The 19,977-nt window shown below is 39.7% G+C and overlaps 1 pseudogene; it reads left to right on the top strand.

The window, feature by feature from the left end:
- The window catches only part of LOC129640074 (cylicin-1-like), a 155,031-nt pseudogene extending 149,516 nt beyond the window's left edge, over positions 1-5,515 (top strand).
- The last annotated feature ends 14,462 nt before the right edge of the window (positions 5,516-19,977 follow it).

Below are 19,977 nucleotides of genomic sequence, written 5' to 3'. Positions count from 1 at the left end.
GTGGAGCTATTCCAAATCCTGAAAGATGATGCTGTGAAAGTGCTGCACTCAATATGCCAGCAAATTTGGAAAACTCAGCAGTGGCCACAGGACTGGAAAAGGTCAGTTTTCATTCCAATCCCAAAGAATGCTCAAACTACTGCACAATTGCACTCATCTCACACGCTAGTAAAGTAATGCTCAAAATTCTCCCAGCGAGGCTTCAGCAATATGTGAACCCTGAACTGCCCGATATTCAAGCTGGTTTTAGAAAAGGCAGAGAAACCAGAGATCAAATTGCCAACATCCACTGGATCATGGAAAAAGCAAGAGAGTTCCAGAAAAGCATCTATTTCTGCTTTATTGACTATGCCAAGGCCTTTGACTGTGTGGATCGCAATAAACTGCGGAAAATTCTGAAAGAGATGGGAATACCAGACTACCTGATCTGTCTCTTGAGAAGTTTGTATGCAGGTCAGGAAGCAACAGTTAGAACTGGACATGGACCAACAGACTGGTTGCAAATAGGAAAAGGAGTTCGTGAAGGCTGTATATTGTCACCCTGTTTATTTAACTTATATGCAGAGTACATCATGAGAAACTCTGGGCTGGATGAAGCACAAGCTGAAATCAAGATTGCGAGGAGAAATATCAGTAACCTCAGATATGCAGATGACACCACCCTTATGGCAGAAAGTGAAAAGGAACTACAAAACCTCTTGATGAAAGTGAAAGTGGAGAGTGAAAAAGGTGATTAAAGCTCAACATTCAGAAAACAAAGATCATGGCATCCGGTCCCATCACTTCATGGGAAATAGACAGGAAAACAGTGGAAACAGTGTCAGACTTTATTTTTCTGGGCTCCAAAATCACTACAGATCATGACTGCAGCCATGAAATTAAAAGACTCTTATTCCTTGAAAGGAAAGTTATGACCAACCTAGACAGCATATTCAAAAGCAGAGGCAGTACTTTGCCAACAAAGGTTCATCTAATCAGGGCGATGGTTTTTCCTGTGGTCATGTATGGATGTGAGAGTTGGACTGTGAAGAAGGCTGAGTGCCGAAGAATTGATGTTTTTGAACTGTGGTGTTGGAGAAGACTCTTGAGAGTCCCTTGGACTGCAAGGAGATCCAATCAGTCTATTCTGAAAGAGATCAGCCCTGGGATTTCTTTGGAAAGAATGATGCTCACCTCATGCGAAGAGTTGACTCATTGGAAAAGACTCTGATGCTGGGAGGGATTGGGGGCAGAAGGAGAAGGGGAGGACAGAGGACGAGATGGCTGGGTGGCATCACTGACTCGATGGACGTGAGTCTCAGTGAACTTCGGGAGTTGGTGATGGACAGGGAGGCCTGGCGTGCTGCGATTCATGGTGTCGCAAAGAGTCGGACACGACTGAGTGACTGATCTGATCTTATCTGATCCTATCCTGTTCTTTCTACTTACTGGTAGCTTTCCACCACCTTTATTATATCTTACACTTCCTCACCTTTAATGTTAGAATGATCTAAGACTTGGTCCTGGACCTTCTCTCTAAAATTCTCCTTTGATAAGTTAATCCAATTTAATAGTTTTAAATGTCATTTATGTACTGATTACTCCTAAAGTAACATAACCAACTTTGGTCTTTCCAATGAGTTCCAAATTCTAAACACCTCCTTGGAAGTTTCAGTGTAGAGTCTACTGGACATCTCAAATTTAACGTATATGAATAACACTCTTAACCAATTTCAAAACCTAATCCTTCCCAGTATTCTCCATCTTAGTAGTAAATGGCACTGCCATCCACCCATTTAATCTTTTAAAATCTGGATATTATCTATGATTCTGCTCTTTTCCTTATCCCCCATATGTGATCAATCACTAAAACTTGTCTACCTTACCTCCAAAATATATCTTGAATCAGTCAACTTCTTCCATCTCAATTACTACTACCTAAATGGTCCCAATATTCATCATAATCTTTGCTGAAGTACTGCAAGAGTCTTGCTGCCTCTACTGTCCACTGCTTAAAACACTAAGGTTTCCCATTACATTCATAATAAACTCAGGCTTCTTACCCTGGCTTTCAATGCTTACATTATCCATCCTCATCTATTTTCTACCTTCATCTTGAACCAGTTTGCCATTTTATTTTTTGACCTACCCAAACTACTACTATTTTTGCTTCTCATATACATTAAGATTGCTCTCTTGCCAAGTTTTTGCATATACTGTTCCCTCTGCTTGGAATTCTTCTCCCCGGTTTTTGCATGACTAGTCCTTCTCATCATTTGGTTTTTCAACTTAAATATTATTTTTTGGAGAAGCCTTCCCTGATTTACTATATCTTATGTTATCCCCTCCCACAACTGTTCAGTTACTCTTCTAATCCAGAATCCTACTTTATTTTTCTCATAGAATATTGCTGCTGTTGTTGTTGCTGTTCTTTAGTTGCTACATCATGTCTGACTTTTTGCAACCCTATGGGCTATAGTCTGCCAAATTCCTCTGTCCATGGGATTTCCCAGGCAAGAATACTGGTGTGAGTTGTCATTTCCTTCTCCAGGAGATCTTCCTGACCCAAGGACTGAACTTCTGTCTCCTGCTTGGCTGGCAGATTCTTTACCACTGAGCCACCTGGGAAGCTCCCTGAGAATACAAACAGTCAAAATACCACACAAACTTTCCATCTTTATGTTCTCTCCTCATCTACTTTATTCTTGAGAACTGGAATTGCAGGTGTGTGGAAAAGTATTTGATAAATGTCAGCATTTACTTAAGATGAAAACACCAATTTAAAAAGGAATAGAGAATTTCCTTATCTTTATAATAGCTATCTAACAAAGATTGAAAGGAAACAGTAAATTCTCATGATACATTTTCTTGAAGATCAAGAATAAGATTATAATTCATTAGCAGCATCTTAATTATTTTTCTTTCACAATCCTTCTTGGATCCTGTTGACTCAGTATACATCTAAAATCTGACCACTTGTGAACCATATTGCTACCAGCCAGGTCCTCATCACTATTATCTCTCTCCTTTATTACTGCATTAGCCTGCTAAGATATCTCTTGCTTCTAATCTTTCCTCTTCATATCCTCAACATGGATTCAATTTATTGAACATCATTTAATTGATAAAGTTTATTAAAATGTATACTTAGAATTAACAAAGTTAAATTAAACCTAATGAAACAAAACTTGAGAACAACAACAAACTCTAATACTTAATTTCACTCAGAATGAATGTCAAAATGCTTACAATTGCCAATAAGATCCTAGATAATCTGACTTGCTGTTCTCTCTGATCTCACCTTTTCATCAGTCTGATGAAACCATACTGGCATCCTTCCATACATCCCAGGAATAGGACTTTGCATAGATCCACACTTCAACCTAGAATCTTATTTCTTCAGATTTCTATGTGGTTAATTGTCTCTTCAAATATTTGCTCAAATATCAATTTTTCAATGAGGTTAATTTAATCATACAATTTTAAATTGTAACAATCCCCACTACTGCATACTAGTCCTCAAGTCATCTACTTTTTTTCCTATGAAATTTGCTACCTTCCACTATGTAATTTACTTTATTTATTATGTTTATTTTGTGTATTTTTTGGTAAAAGGTAAGCTCTGTGAAGACAAAAACTCTTTGCTTATATGTCCAAGAGAGTGGCTGGCATTCAATATTAATTTAATAAATCAATTTATTTGTCATTTATTAGAAATTAGCAGGAAATGAATGAAATAATTGCTGGGCATTTTTAAAACTCCAGATGGTACTAGATAGTATGAAATTTTAGTCTGCCCAGTTTATGAATTAACTTACACTCATTCACTCATTCAATCAGGGTGAAAAAGTGATATATGAACAGGACTATGAAAGATAAGAAAGATTTTTGAAAGGCAAAGGCAATGGGAGAAGTTTCTAATCAAGAATACCCAACTAGTTAATACCAAAACCAGTGTATGAAATTGCATCATGAAATGGAATATGAGTATGACATTGAAAATATTAACTGAAGGAAGAAACAAAATTTCCAGACCAGGAGGCAGATAAAATGGTTGACGGGAGTGACACAGAGTTGACAACAGGCATAGTAAGCATAATGCAAGGCTATGGGGCATAAAAGCAGCAATAGAAAATTGTGATACCTCTACTACAGTTTAAAGTTTGTTTGTTTGTTTTTAGGAAATGCTAAACTATAAATAAATGGAAGATGAACAAAGTACTGATTTGTTCCAAGATGAATCTTTGATTTAAAAAAAAAAATCTATAGTTTCAAGATATTTATTTTTACCTGTTATATAACTGTGTTGAAACACTGCTGCTTTGCTGTGCTCTAAGTGTGCAACTAATCTACCCTTTCCACTCACTCACCATTAGTTTTGATGTCTTCTTGCTGACGTCTGATTGTCAAGAATAAGCTCTAATTCCATGATCTGCCTTTCTTAGGCAAATTTCCATTTTTGAACACTGCCAAAACTCTTTTATGTATGGAAAAAATTCTGCTACTACTCTCTGAGTAGTTAATAAATGAATAAATACACCATTATCCCTGAAGCCTCAACAGTTCCAAGTAAGATACACAGATATATATATATATATATATATATATACCATTAATTCACTGCTGTTGGCAAAAGAGGAACAACACAAACTGGTTAAATTTCTTCTAGACCTATATGGGACTATGTAGGAAGAGTCACAAATGGGATGGTACTATTTGATTCAGTAATCCCATTAGTAAAAACGTACTATAATAAAAACAAGTCAGCAGAAGGAAAAAAAAAAAAAAAAACCTCTGGGCATAGAGATGATAATTGCAATACTGTCTATAGGACAAAAAATTTGGAATTAAACTAAATGTAGAAAATTTAAAAATTGGCATACTAAAATGTAAAACATAGTATTTATTCATTGAAATACTAGTTGTGAGACCTTGAGTTTAGAGGGGAAAGTTTATACTATAATGTTAAGGGAGAACATAGAGGAAAATACTATAGGTTTGCAACTAGATGAAATTTGCAACTATTGTACAAACACTAGACAATAATGTGCAAATGTGAAAACACTTGTATTAATGTGGTGGAATTTAGAGAGACTATCAGTATTTAAAATGTATTTTTGTGTTTTTATATTATCAGCTTTTGAAGCCCTAGTCCATTAAAGTAGTTGTGTTCATAATGTAACATTCCTTAGGACTTGGTTCCTACACAAATGCTGGTGGTTGGACTAGTATTCAGTACTTCACATCTTTAAGTGAACATTAGGATCATGCAGAGAAATTATTAAACATGCTATTTCTGACCCCATCTCAGGCTTTTAATGCTAACTCTAGGGTGGGATCCAAGGATCTACATTTTTAATAAGAAAACATAAAAATTATATCCAAGTTTGCCTCCACTTGTGTGTTTTATTGTGGTCTTTAACACACCAGGAACTCTCTATAATTACTAGCTTCTTTTTAATGCTACTATTTATTTTAATCTTTTTTCTACTTTATTCCTCAGCCTGCAGCAAAATGGATTCATAAGCTGCTTTAAAGAACAACTGAGCACTTCATTTCACAGAATGGCCTTACCATAGTTAACAATAGCTACTCTCAAATGAGCATTTCTACTTCTGTGGAACTGTAATAAATAAAAACAAGTCTTCTGTGAGCACAAGGAGTTGATTTTTTTACATGTAATTTATAAAGGTGATGTATAGAGGTGTATGATTTTTTTACTAGAAGCCTGATCTACTCAGGACAAAGGTTTGCAGCATTTTACATCACTTCACTTTGGAAGCTACTTCTGTGTTCAGGTTGTAACAGCAATGTTCTTTGGGATTCTCTTACATGTTCTGTTAAATTTCTGTTTTACTTTATATTTAGAAAAAAATAAAGAAAATGGAAAGAACCAGATCTTTCACACCATTAAAATAAACAGAGATATATGTAGATTATAATCCCCACCACCCACATACATAAAAAAAATTCCAAATGCTATCATTTATCTTTAAAAATTTCTTTAGTTTATTTTTTTAATGATAAACTGCAAGTGACCATAGGAGGATAAAATATGCTTATCAATCATTATACAAATTCCTATGAATATGCTTTTCATATTCCTTCTGGATGTGGAAGGAAAGATACATGCATGCATCCATGCATGCATATAGACATACAATTACACTGTATTTCTTGTAGTTGCTCTTTCTTCCTGACTTTTCTCTTTCAAACCAGACTTTAGACCATCTTTAGAAATGCACTTTGAGAGGCGGTCCTAAGATAGCAGGGGAATAGGACGGGGAGACCACTTTCTCCCCAAAAATTCATCAAAATAACATTTGAACGCTGAGTAAATTCCACAAAACAACTTCTGAATGCCAGTAGAGGACATCAGGCACCCAGAAAAATCAGCCCATTGTCTTCAAAAGGAGATAGGAAAAAAATAGAAAAGATAAAAAGAGAGACAAAGAGGTAGGGACGGAGGTCCATCCCGGGAAGGGAGTCTTAAAAAAGAGAGAAGTTTCCAAACACCAGGAAACACTCTCACTGGCGAGTCTGGCAAGCCTTGAAGCCTCAGAGGGCAACATAACCGGGAGGAAAAATAAATAATTAAAACCCACAGATTACATGCCCAGTGCCCAATGGTAACTCCCAAGGGAGAAGCAGTGCAGACGCCTGCATCCTTCACTAGTAAGCGGGGGCTGGGCAGGGAGGTGTGGGCTGCATTGCTTAGAGTAAGGACCTGGCCCTGAATGCCCCGAGGGCAATCTGAGGGAACTAACTTGGGATAGCAAACCAGACTGTGGGATAGTTACCCCACAAAAAGACAAAAAGCCCTAACCTAAGACACCGCCAGGACCGCTCACAGAACAAAGGACTGACTAGAGCTAGCCGGCTGCAGGCTGGCCCATCCCCCACCGGAGACAGGCAGGCAAGGACAGCCAGAGCCGGAAGGGGGCAATTACAGCGCCAGAGAGGCATCATCTACCGAACTGCAAGCAGGCTTTGCTGCTAACCAAGATTTCTTGGGATACTGGATGGTCAACATCTGCCTGAGAAGGTGCACTGGTTGTAAACCCAGAAAACTGAGTGGCAGGGACGGGGCAGGTGATAAGTCACACTGACCACGTTCACCAAACACCTGGTCACCTGAGCTGCTCGGACTGGGGAAGGGCACAAAGTGCAGGCCTAACCAAATCTGTGTCTTTGTGGAGTACCCGAGTACCTGAACACGAGTGGCTTAGACCTGGGAAGTGCATGCAACCCAGGGTTGGCGTCAGACAGTTCCCAGCATAGCAACCTAGAGCCTAACAAGTATAGACTGGGAAAGTACACATGCCATGATGGGGGCAAACCCAGTGTGGCCAAGACACTACAAGCACTCCCCACAGACACCAGTGTTATTTGTTTGCAGCGTTCCTCCCTCCCCACAGCAAGACTGAACAAGTGAGCCTAAAAAATTGTCCACCCGAACACAAAGAACAAATATTAAGAGCAGGAAGGGAAAAACAACAAATAACACACAAGGGGACTCCCATAAGGGTAACAGCTGATCTTTCAATACAAACTCTTCAGGCCAGGAGGGAATGGCAAGACATATTTAAAGTGATGAAAGAAAATAACCTACAGCCCAGACTACTGTACCCAGCAAGGATCTATTTCAAATATGAAGGAGAAATCAAAAGCTTTACAGACAAGCAAAAGCTGAGAGAATTCATCACCACAAAACCAGCTCTCCAACAAATGCTAAAGGATATTCAACAGACAGGAAACACAAAAAGGGTGAATAAACTCGAACCCAAAACAATAAAGTAAATGGCAACGGGATCATACTTACCAATAATTACCTTAAACGTAAATGGGTTGAATGCCCCAACCAAAAGACAAAGTCTGGCTGAATGGATGCAAAAACAAGACCCCTATATATGTTGTCTACAAGGGACCCACCTCAAAACAGGGGACGCATACAGACTGAAAGTGAAGGGCTGGAAAAAGATATTCTATACAAATAGAGACCAAAAGAAAGCAAGAATAGCAATACTCATATCAGATAAAATGGACTTAACATAAAGACTTTGAAAAGAGACAAAGAAGGACACTGCAAAATGATCAAATAATCAATCCAAGAAGAAGATATAATAATTATAAATATATATGCACCCAACAGAGGAGCACCGCAATATGTAACACAAATGCTAACAAGTATGAAAGGGGAGATTAACAATAACACAATAATAGTGGGAGATTTTAACACCCCACTCACACCTATGGATAGATCAACTAAACAGAAAATTAAGAAACACAAACTTTAAATGATACAATAGACCAGTTAGACATAATTGATATCTATAGGACATTTCACCCAAAAACAATGAATTTCACCTTTTTCTCAAGCACACACGGAATCTTCTCCAGGATAGATCACATCCTGGGCCATAAATCTAGACTTGGTAAATTCAAAAAAATTGAAATTTTTCCAAGCATCTTTTCTGACCATAATGCAGTAAGATTAGATTTCAATTACAGGAGAAAAACTATTAAAAATTCCAACATATGGAGGCTGAACAACACGCTGCTGAATAACCAACAAATCACAGAAGAAATCAAAAATTAAATCAAACTATGCATGGAAACGAATGAAAATGAAAACACAACAACCCAAAACCTGTGGGACACTGTAAAAGCAGTGCTAAGGGGAAAGTTCATAGCAATACAGGCATACCTCAAGAAACAAGAAAAAAGTCAAATAAATAATCTAACTCTACACCTAAAGCAACTAGAAAAGAAAGAAATGAAGAACCCTAGAGTTAGTAGAAGGAAAGAAATCTTAAAAATTAGGGCAGAAATAAATGCAAAAGAAACAAAAGAGACCATAGCAAAAATCAACAAAGCCAAAAGCTGGTTCTTTGAAAGGATAAATAAAATTGACAAACCATTAGCCACACTCATCAAGAAAAAACAGGGAGAAAAATCAAATCCATAAAATTAGAAATGAAAATGGAGAGATCACAACAGACAACACAAAAATACAAAGGATCATAAGAAACCACTATCAGCAATTATATGTCAATAAAATAGACAACGTGGAAGAAATGGACAAATTCTTAGAAAAGTACAATTTTCCAAAACTGAACCAGGAAGAAATAGAAAATCTTAACAGACCCATCACAAGCACAGAAATTGAAACTGTAATCAGAAATCTTCCAGCAAACAAAAGCCCAGGTCCAGACGGCTTCACAGCTGAATTCTACCAAGAATTTACAGAAGAGCTAACACCCATCCTACTCAAATTGCAGAGGAATTCCAAACTCATTCTATGAGGGCACCATCATCCTAAAACCAAAACCTGACAAAGATGCCACAATAAAAGAAGCCTACAGGCCAATATAACTGATGAACATAGATGCAAAAATCCTTAACAAAATTCTAGCAATCAGAATCCAACAACACATTAAAAAGGTCATACACCATGACCAAATGGGCTTTATCCAAGGGATGCAAGGATTCTTCAATATCTGCAAATCAATCAATGTAATACACCACATTAACACATTGAAAAATAAAAGCCATATGATTAATTCAATAGATGCAGAGAAAGCCTTTGACAAAATTCAACATCCATTTATGATAAAAACTCTCCAGAAAGCAGGAATAGAAGGAACATACCTCAACATAATAAAAGCTATATATGACAAACCCACAGCAAACATTATCCTCAATGGTGAAAAATTGAAAGCATTTCCCCTAAAGTCAGGAACAAGACAAGGGTGCCACTCTGACCACTACTATTCAACATACTTTTGGAAGTTTTGGCCACAGCAATCAGAGCAGAGAAAGAAATAAAAGGAATCCAAATTGGAAAAGAGGTAAAAATCTCACTGTTTGCAGATGACACGATCCTCTACATAGAAAACCCTCAAGACTCCACCAGAAAATTGCTAGATCTAATCAATGAATACAGTAAAGTTGCAGGATATAAAATCAACACGCAGAAATCCCTTGCATTCCTATACACTAATAATGAGAAAACAGAAAGAGAAACTAAGGTAACAATTCCATTCACCATTGCAATGAAAAGAATAAAATACTTAGGAATATATCTACCTAAAGAAACTAAAGACCTATATATAGAAAACTATAAAACACTGGTGAAAGAAATCAAAGAGAATACTAATAGATGGAGAAATATACCATGTTCATGGGTTGGAAGAATCAATATAGTGAAAATGAGTATACTACCCAAAGCAATCTATAGATTCAATGCAATCCTGGTCAAGCTACCAACGGTATTCTTCACAGAGCTAGAACAAATAATTTCATGATTTGTATGGAAATACAAAAACCTCGAATAGCCAAAGCAATCTTGGGAAAGAAGAATGGAACTGGAGGAATCAACATGCCTGCCTTCAGGCTCTACTACAAAGCCACAGTCATCAAGACAGTATGGTACTGGCACAAAGACAGAAATATAGATGAATGGAACAAAACAGAAAGCCCAGAGATAAATCCACGCACCTATGGACACCTTATATTTGACAAAGGAGGCAAGAATATACAATGGAGAAAAGACAATCTCTTTAACAAGTAGTGCTGGGAAAACTGGTCAACCACTAGTAAAAGAATGAAACTACAACACTTTCTAACATCATACACAAAAGTAAACTCGAAATGGATTAAAGATCTAAATGTAGGACCAGAAAATAAGAACACGTGTACACCCGTGGCAGATTCATGTTGATGTATGGCAAAACCAATACAATATTGTAAAGTTAAAAAAAAAAAAAAAAACTTCTAGAGGAGAACATAGGCAAAACACTCTCTGACATACATTACAGCAGGATCCTTTATGACCCACCTCCCAGAATGTTGGAAATAAAAGCAAAAATAAAAAAATGGGACCTAATTAAAATTAAAAGCTTCTGCACAACAAAGGATACTATAAGCAAGGTGAAAAGACAGCCTTCAGAATGGCAGAAAATAATAGCAAATGAAGCAAGTGACAAAGAATTAATCTCAAAAATATGCAAGCAACTCCTGCAGCTCAATTCCAGAAACATAAACGACCCAATCAAAAAATGGGCCAAAGAGCTAAATAGACATTTCTCCAAAGAAGACATACAGATGGCTAACAAACACATGAAAAGATACTCAACATCACTCATTATCAGAGAAATGCTAATTAAAACCACAATGAGGTACCATTTCATGCCAGTCAGAATGGCTTCTATCCAAAAGTCTGCTGCTGCTGCTGCTGCTACTAAGTCGCTTCAGTCGTGTCCAACTCTGTGCAACCCCATAGATGGCAGTCCACCAGGCTCCCCCGTCCCTGGGATTCTCCAGGCAAGAACACTGGAGTGGGTTGCCGTTTCCTTTTCCAATACATGAAAATGAAAAGTGAAAGTGAAATCTCTCAGTCGTGTTCGACTCTTAGCGACCCCATGGACTGTAGCCAACCAGGCTCCCCCATCCATGTGATTTTCCAGGCAAGAGTATTGGAGCGGGGTATCCAAAAGTCTACAAGCAATAAATGCTGGAGAGGGTGTGGAGAAAGAAAAGGGAACCGTTTTCACTGTTGGTGGGAATGCACACTGATACAGACACTTTGGAGAACAATGTGGAGATTCCTTAAAAACCTGGAAATAAAACTGCCGTATAACCCCGCAATCCCACTGCTGGGCATACACACTGAGGAAATCAGAATTGAAAGGGACATGGACACTCCAATGTTCATTGCAGCACTGTTTATAGTAGCCAGGCCATGGAAGCAACCTAGATGTCCATCAGCAGATGAATGGATAAGAAAGCTGTGATACATATACACAATGGAGTATTACTCAACCATTAAAGAGAATACATTTGAATCAGTTCTAATGAGGTGGATGAAACTGGAGCCTACTGTACAGGGCGAAGTAAGCCAGAAAGAAAAACACCAATACAGTATACTAACACATATATACTGACCGGCGCACTAAGCGCAGGTGGCTGCGACGACCACCGCACTAAGCATGCCCAAGAGGAGCTACCCCATGTCTGAGGTCAGGGGCAGCGACGAGAGGAGTTATCTCATGTCTGAGGTTAGGGGCGGCAGCCGGGAGGAGCTACCCCATGCCCCGGTGCCCGAGGCCAGGGGCGGCGGCCAGGAGGACCAACCCCATGCCTGAGGCCAGGGGCAGCAGCCGGGAGGACCAACCCCACGTCCAAGGATCTGTGGCTGCGTGGGCGCAGGAGGGCCTAGAGGAGCTATCCCGCGTTGAAAGTCAGGAAGGGAGGCAGTGAGGAGATACCCCTCATCCAAGGTAAGGAGCAGGGGCTGCGCTTTGCTGGAGAAGCCGTGAAGAGATACCCCACGCCCAAAGTAAGAGAAACCCAAGTAAGATGGTAGGTGTTGCAAGAGGGAATCACAGGGCAGACACACTGAAACCATACACACAGAAACCTAGTCAATCTAATCACACTAGGACCACAGCCTTGTCTAACTCAATGAAACTAATCCTTGCCCGTGGGGCAAGCCAAGATGAGCGGGTCATGGTGGAGAGATCTGACAGAATGTCGTGCACTGGAGAAGGGAATGGCAAACCACTTCAGTATTCTTGCCTTGAGAACCCCATGAACAGTATGAAAAAGCAAAATGAAAGGATACTGAAAGAGGAACTCCCCATGTCAGTAGGTGCCCAATATGCTACTGGAGATCAGTGGAGAAATAACTCCAGAAACAATGAAGGGATGGAGCCAAAGTAAAAACAATACCCAGTTGTGGATATGACTGGTGATAGAAGCAAGGTTCGATGCTGTAAAGAGCAATATTGCATAGGAACCTGGAATGTCAGGTCCATGAATCAAGGCAAATTGGACGTGGTCAAACAAGTGATGGCAAGCATGAATGTTGACATTCTAGGAATCAGCGAACTAAAATGGACTGGAATGGGTGAATTTAACTCAGATGACCATTATATCTACTACTGCAGGCAGGAATCCCTCAGAAGAAATGGAGTAGCCATCATGGTCAACAGAAGAGTCCAAAATGCAGTACTTGGATGCATTCTCAAAAATGACAGAATGATCTCTGTTCGTTTCCAAGGCAAACCATTCAATATCACAGTAATCCAAGTCTATGCCCCAATGAGTAATGCTGAAGAAGCTGAAGTTGAACAGTTCTATGAAGACCTACAAGACCTTTTAGAACTAACACCCAAAAAAGATGTCATTTTCATTATAGGGGACTGGAAGGCAAAAGTAGGAAGTCAATAAACACCTGGAGTAACTGGCAAATTTGGCCTTGGAATTTGAAATGGAGCAAGGCAAAGATTAATAGAGTTTTGCCAAGAAAATGCACTGATCATAACAAACACCCTCTCCCAACAACACAAGAGAAGACTCTACACATGGAGATCACCAGATGGTCAACACTGAAATCAGATTGATTATATTCTTTACAGCCAAAGATGGAGAAGCTCTATACAGTCAACATAAACAAGACCAGGAGCAGACTCTGGCTCAGATTATGAACTCCTTATTGCCAAATTCAGACTGAAAATGAAGAAAGTAGGGAAAACCACTAGACCATTCAGGTATGACCTAAATCAAATCCCTTATGATTATACAGTGGAAATGAGAAATAGATTTAAGGGCCTAGATCTGATAGATAGAGTGCCTGATGAACTATGGAATGAGGTTCGTGACATTGTACAGGAGGCAGGGATCAAGACCATCCCCATGGAAAAGAAATGCAAAAAAGCAAAATGGCTGTCTGAGGAGGCCTTAAAAATAGCTGTGAAAAGAAGAGAAGTGAAAATCAAAGGAGAAAAGGAAAGATATAAGCATCGGAATACAGAGTTCCAAAGAATAGCAAGAAGAGATAAGAAACCTTCCTCAGCAGTCAATGCAAAGAAACAGAGGAAAACAACAGAATGGGAAAGACAAGAGATCTCTTCAAGAAAATTAGAGATATCAAGGGAACATTTCATGCAAAGATGGGCTTGATAAAGGACAGAAATTGTATGGACCTAACAGAAGCAGAGGATATTAAGAAGATGTGTCAAGAATACACAGAAGAACTGTACAAAAAAGATCTTCATGACCCAGATAATCACGATGGTGTGATCACTGACCTAGAGCCAGACATCCTGGAATGTGAAGTCAAGTGGGCCTTAGAAAGCATCACTACAAACAAAGCTAGGGGCGGTGATGGAATTCCACTTGCGCTATTTCAAATCCTGAAAGATGATGCTGTGGAAGTCCTGCACTAAATATGACAGCAAATTTGGAAATCTCAGCAGTGGCCACAGGCCTGGAAAAGGTCAGTTTTCATTCTGATCCCAAAGAAAGGCAATGCCAAAGAATGCTCAAACTACCACACAATTGCACTCATCTCACACACTAAGAAAGCAATGCTCAAAATTCTCCAAGCCAGGCTTCAGCAATATGTGAACCGTGAACTTCCTGATGTTCAAACTGGTTTTAGAAAAGGCAGAGGAATTAGAGATCAAAGTGCCAACATCTGCTGGATCATGGAAAAAGCAAGAGAGTTCCAGAAAAACATCTGGTTCTGCTTTATTAACTATGCCAAAGCCTTTGACTGTGTGGCTCACAATAAACTGTGGAAAATTCTGAAAGAGATGGCAATACCAGACCACCTGATCTGCCTCTTGAGAAATTTGTACGCAGTTCAGGAAGCAACAGTTAGAACTGGACATGGAACAACACACTGGTTCCAAATAGGAAAAGGAGTATGTCAAGGCTGTATATTGTCACCCTGCTTATTTAACATCTATGCAGAGTACATCATGAGAAATGCTGGGCTGGAAGAAACACAAGCTGGAATCAAGTTTGCCAGGAGAAATATCAATAACCTCAGATATGCAGATGACTCCAGCCTTATGGCAGAAAGTGAAGAGGAACTCAAAAGCCTCTTGATGAAAGTGAAATTGGAGAGTGAAAAAGTTGGCTTACAGCTCAACATTCAGAAAACGAAGATCATGGCATCCAGTCCCATCGCTTCATGGGAAATAGATGGGGGAACAGTGGAATCAGTGTCAGACTTTATTTTTCTGGGCTCTAAAATCACTGCAGATGGTGACTGCAGCCATGAAATTAAAAGACACTTACTCCTTGGAAGGAAAGTTATGAACAACCTAGAAAGGAAATTCAAAAGCAGAGACATTATTTTGCCAACAAAAGTCTGTCTAGTCAAGGCTATGGTTTTTCCTGTGGTCATGAATGGATGTGAGACTTGGACTGTGAAGAAGGCTGAGAGCTGAAGAATTGATGCTTTTGAACTGTGGTGTTGGAGAAGACTCTTGAGAGTCCCTTGGACTGCAAGGAGATCCAACCAGTCCATTCTGAAGGAGATCAGCTCTGGGATTTCTTTGGAACGAATAATGCTAAAGCTGAAACTCCAGTGCTTTGGCCACCTTATGCGAAGAGTTGACTCATTGGAAAAGACTCTGATGCTGGGAGGCATTGGAGCAGGAGGAGGAGGGGACGACAGAGGATGAGATGGCTGGATGGCATCACTGAATCAATGGACCTGAGTCTGGGTGAACCCCGGGAATTGGTGATGGACAGTGGGGCCTGGCGTGCTGAGATTCATGAGGTCGCAAAGAGTCGGACACCACTGAGCGACTGAACGGAATTGAACTGAAGTAAACACATATATATGGAATTTAGAAAGATGGTAACGATAACCCTGTATGTGAGACAGCAAAAGAGACACAGATGTATGGAACTGTCTTTTGGAGTTTGTGGGAGAGGGAGAGGCTGGGATGATTTGGGAGAATGTCAATGATACATGTATATTGTATGTGAAACAAATCGCCAGTCCAAGTTCAATGCATGATACTGGATGCTCGGGGCTGGTGCACTGGGATGACCCAGAGGGATGATATGGGGTTGGGAGGTAGGAGGGGTTTCAAGATGGGGAACACATGTACACCTATGGAGGATTCATGTCAATGTATGGCAAAAGCAATACAATATTGTAAAGTAATTAGCCTCCAATTAAAATAAATAAATTAGGGGCGGAGCCAAGATGGCAGTGGAGTAGGACGCGGAGAACACTTTCTTCCCCACAAATTCATCAAAAGAGAATTTAAACGTCAAGTAAATTCCACAAAACAACTTCTGAATGCCGGCAGAGGACATCAGGCACCCAGAAAAGCAACCCAACTCTTTGAAAGGAGGTAGGAAAAAATATAAAAGACAAAAAAAGAGACAAAAGAGGGAGGGACGGAGTTCCGTCCCGGGAAGGGAGTCTTAAAAAGAGAGAAGTTTCCAAACACCAGGAAACCTTCTCACTGCTGAATCTGTGCCAAGCTTTGGAAGCACAGAGGGCAACATAACAGGGAGAAAAAATAAATAAACAATTAAAACTCGCAGACTGCGAGCCCTATGGTAACTCCCCCAGCGGAGAATCAGCGCAGACGCCTGTACACGGCATTAGCAAGCGGGGGCTGGGCAGGGAGGCACGGCGCGGGCTGCATCGCTTAGAGTAAGAATCTGGCATGAATACCCTGAGCGCTATCTGAGTGAAATAATTTGGGCTAGCAAACCAGACTGTGGGATATCTACCACGCGAAAAGCCAGCCCTAACCTAAGACACCGCCAGGCCAGCACACGGAACAAAGGACTGAACAGAGATAGCCGGCTGAAGACCTTCCCCCTCCGGTGACAGGCAGCCAGAGCCAGAAGGGGGCAATCGCAGCCCCAAAAAGACATAATCTATAAAACTGTAAGCAGGCTTCTTTGCTAACTAAAACTTCTTGGGGGTCTGGACGGTCAACATCTGCCTGAGAAGGTGCGCCGGTTTTACACCCAGATAACCAAGTGGCGGGGAGGTGATAAGTCGCAGCATTGGTGCTCGCCAAACACCTCATCACCTGAGCTGCTCAGACCTGGGAAGAGCACAAAACGCAGGCCCAACCGAGTCTGTACCTCTGAGGACTACCTGAGTGCCTGAACCTGAGCGGCTTGGACCTGAGAGGTGCATGCAGCCCACGGCCAGCCTTGGATTGTTCCCGGCGGAACAACCTAGAGCCCAAGCAGTGTGGGCAGGGAGACTACACGCGCCATGAGTGGGGGCAGACCCAGTGTGGTTGAGGCACTGAGAACGCACGCCAGTGTTATTTGTTTGCAGCATCCCTCCCTCCCTCCCTCCCTCCCCACAGCGCGACTGAACAAGTGAGCCTAAAAAAAAAAAAAAAAAAAAAGTGTCCTCCACCATCCCCTTTGTGTCAGGGCGGAAACCAGACACTGAAAAGACCAGCAAATGGAAGAAGCTATAACAGAGGGAAACGCCTTGGAAGCTACAGGCAATAGATTAAAACCCTGTGGTTACTACGGACTACATAGGAAGGGGCCTATAGATCTTGAGAAATATAAGTCAGACCAAGGAACTAGCCAAAAATGAACTGAACCCACAATACTCACAACAAAACCAGAGAAAGTCCTAGATATATTTTTACTATTTTTACGATCATTCTTTCTTTCTTTTTTTTTTAATTTAAAAAAAAAAAATTTAAGGCCTCTATTGTTCCTTTAATTTTCACTTTTATAACCTATTACTTTGCAAAAAAAAAAGACCCTATTTTTTTCTTCTTCAGCAAACTTCATATATATATATATATATATATATATTTTTTTTTTATAATTTTTTGACCTTTTTTTTTTCCTTCTTCTCTTTAACATTGTATTTTTGAAATTCCAAACTCTACTCTAGATTTTTAATTTTAGCTTTTTGGTATATGTTATCAATTTTGTACCTATATTTTTTTTTTATAATTTCTGTGACTTTTTTTTCCCTCTGTTTCTTTCTCTTCTTCTTTTCTATAAAATTGTATATCTGAAATTCCAAACTCTACTCTAGATTTTTAATTTATGCTTTTTGGTATTTGATATCAATTTTGTACCTGTATTTTCTTTATAATTTTTGTGACATTGTTTGTTTTTGTTTGCTTGTTTTCTCTCTTTATTTTTCTTCTTTTTTTTTAACATTGTAATTTTGAAATTCCAAACTCTACTCTAGATTTTTAACTTTTGCTTTTTGGTATTAGTTATCAATTTTATACCTGTATTTTCTTTATAATTTTTGCGACCTTGTTTGTTTTTCTTTGTTCATTTTTTCTCTTTCTTTCCCTTCTTCTTTTCCTTAACATCGTATTTTTGAAATTCCAAACTCTACTCTAGACTTTTAATTTTTGCTTTTATGTATTTGTTACCAATTTTGTACCTTTAAGAACCCAATCTTCAGGACCCATTTTTCACTAGGGAACGAGATTACTTGCTTGACTGCTCTCTCTCCCTTTGGACTCTCCGTTTTCTCCACCAGGTCGCCTGTATCTCCTCCCTAACCCCTCTCTGCTCTACCCAACTCTGTGAATTTCTGTGTGTTCCAGACGGTGGAGAACACTTAGGGAACTGATTACTGGCTGGATCTGTCTCCCTCCTTTTCATTTCCCCCTTTTATCCTTCTGGCCACCTCTGTCTCCTGCCTCCTTCTGCTCTTCTCTGTATAACTCCGTGAACATCTCTGAGCGGTGCAGTTGTGGAGTGCACACAAGGAAGTGACTACTGGCTAGCCCACTCTCTCCACTATTGATTCCACCTCATCTCATTTGGGTCACCTCTAACTCCCTCCTCCCTCTTCTCTTCTACATGTAACGCTGTGAACCTCTCTGAGTGACCCTCACAGTAGAGAAGCTTTTCATCTTTAATGTAGATGTTTTATCAATGGTGCTATATAGAAGGAGAAGTTTTGAGACTACTGTAAAAATAAGACTGAAAACCGGAAGCAGGAGGCTTAAGTCCAAACCCTGACTCCAGGGAACTCCTGACTCCAAGGAACATTAATTGACAGGAGCTCATCAAACGCCTCCATACCGACACTGAAACCAAGCACCACACAAGGGCCAACAAGTTCCAGGGCAAGACATACCAAGCAAATTCTCCAGCAACAAAGGAACACAGCCCTGAGCTTCAAGATACAGGCTGCCCAAAGTCACCCAAAAACCATAGACATCTCATAACTCATCACTGGACATTTCATTCCACTCCAGAGAGAAGAAATACAGCTCCACCCACCAGAACACCGACACAAGCTTCCCTAACCAAGAAACCTTGACAAGCCACCTGTACAAACCCACACACAGTGAGGAAATGCCACAATAAAGAGAACTCCACAAACTACCAGAATACAGAAAGGACACCCCAAACTCAGCAATTTAAACAAGAAGAAGAGACAGAGGAATACCCAGCAGATAAAGGAACACGATAAATGCCCACCAAACCAAACCAAAGAGGAAGAGATAGGGAATCTACCTGATAAAGAATTCCGAATAATGATAGTGAAATTGATCCAAAATCTTGAAATTAAAATGGAATCACAGATAAATAGCCTGGAGACAAGGACTGAGAAGATGCAAGAACGGTTTAACAAGGACCTAGAAGAAATAAAAAAGAGTCAATATATAATGAATAATGCAATAAATGAAATTAAAAACACTCTGGAGGCAACAAATACAATAACAGAGGCAGAAGATAGGATTAGTGAATTAGAAGATAGAATGGTAGAAATAAATGAATCAGAGAGGATAAAAGAAAAACGAATTAAAAGAAATGAGGACAATCTCAGAGACCTCCAGGACAATATTAAATGCTACAATATTCGAATCATAGGGGTCCCAGAAGAAGACAAAAAGAAAGACCATGAGAAAATACTTGAGGAGATAATAGTTGAAGGAAGGAAAGGAAATAATCACCCAAGTCCAAGAAACCCAGAGTGTCCCAAACAGGATAAACCCAAGGCGAAACACCCCAAGACACATAGTAATCAAATTAACAAAGATCAAACACAAAGAACAAATATTAAAAGCAGCAAGGGAAAAACAACAAATAACACACAAGGGGATTCCCATAAGGATAACAGCTGATCTTTCAATAGAAACTCTTCAAGCCAGGAGGGAATGGCAAGACATACTTAAAATGATGAAAGAAAATAACCTATAGCCCAGATTATTGTAT

Source organism: Bubalus kerabau, chromosome X (assembly GCF_029407905.1).
Source record: "Bubalus kerabau isolate K-KA32 ecotype Philippines breed swamp buffalo chromosome X, PCC_UOA_SB_1v2, whole genome shotgun sequence".
In the NCBI taxonomy this organism is placed as follows: Eukaryota; Metazoa; Chordata; class Mammalia; order Artiodactyla; family Bovidae; genus Bubalus; species Bubalus kerabau.
Note: the sequence above shows the minus strand (reverse complement) of the source record. Positions and strands in the feature narration are given on the sequence as shown.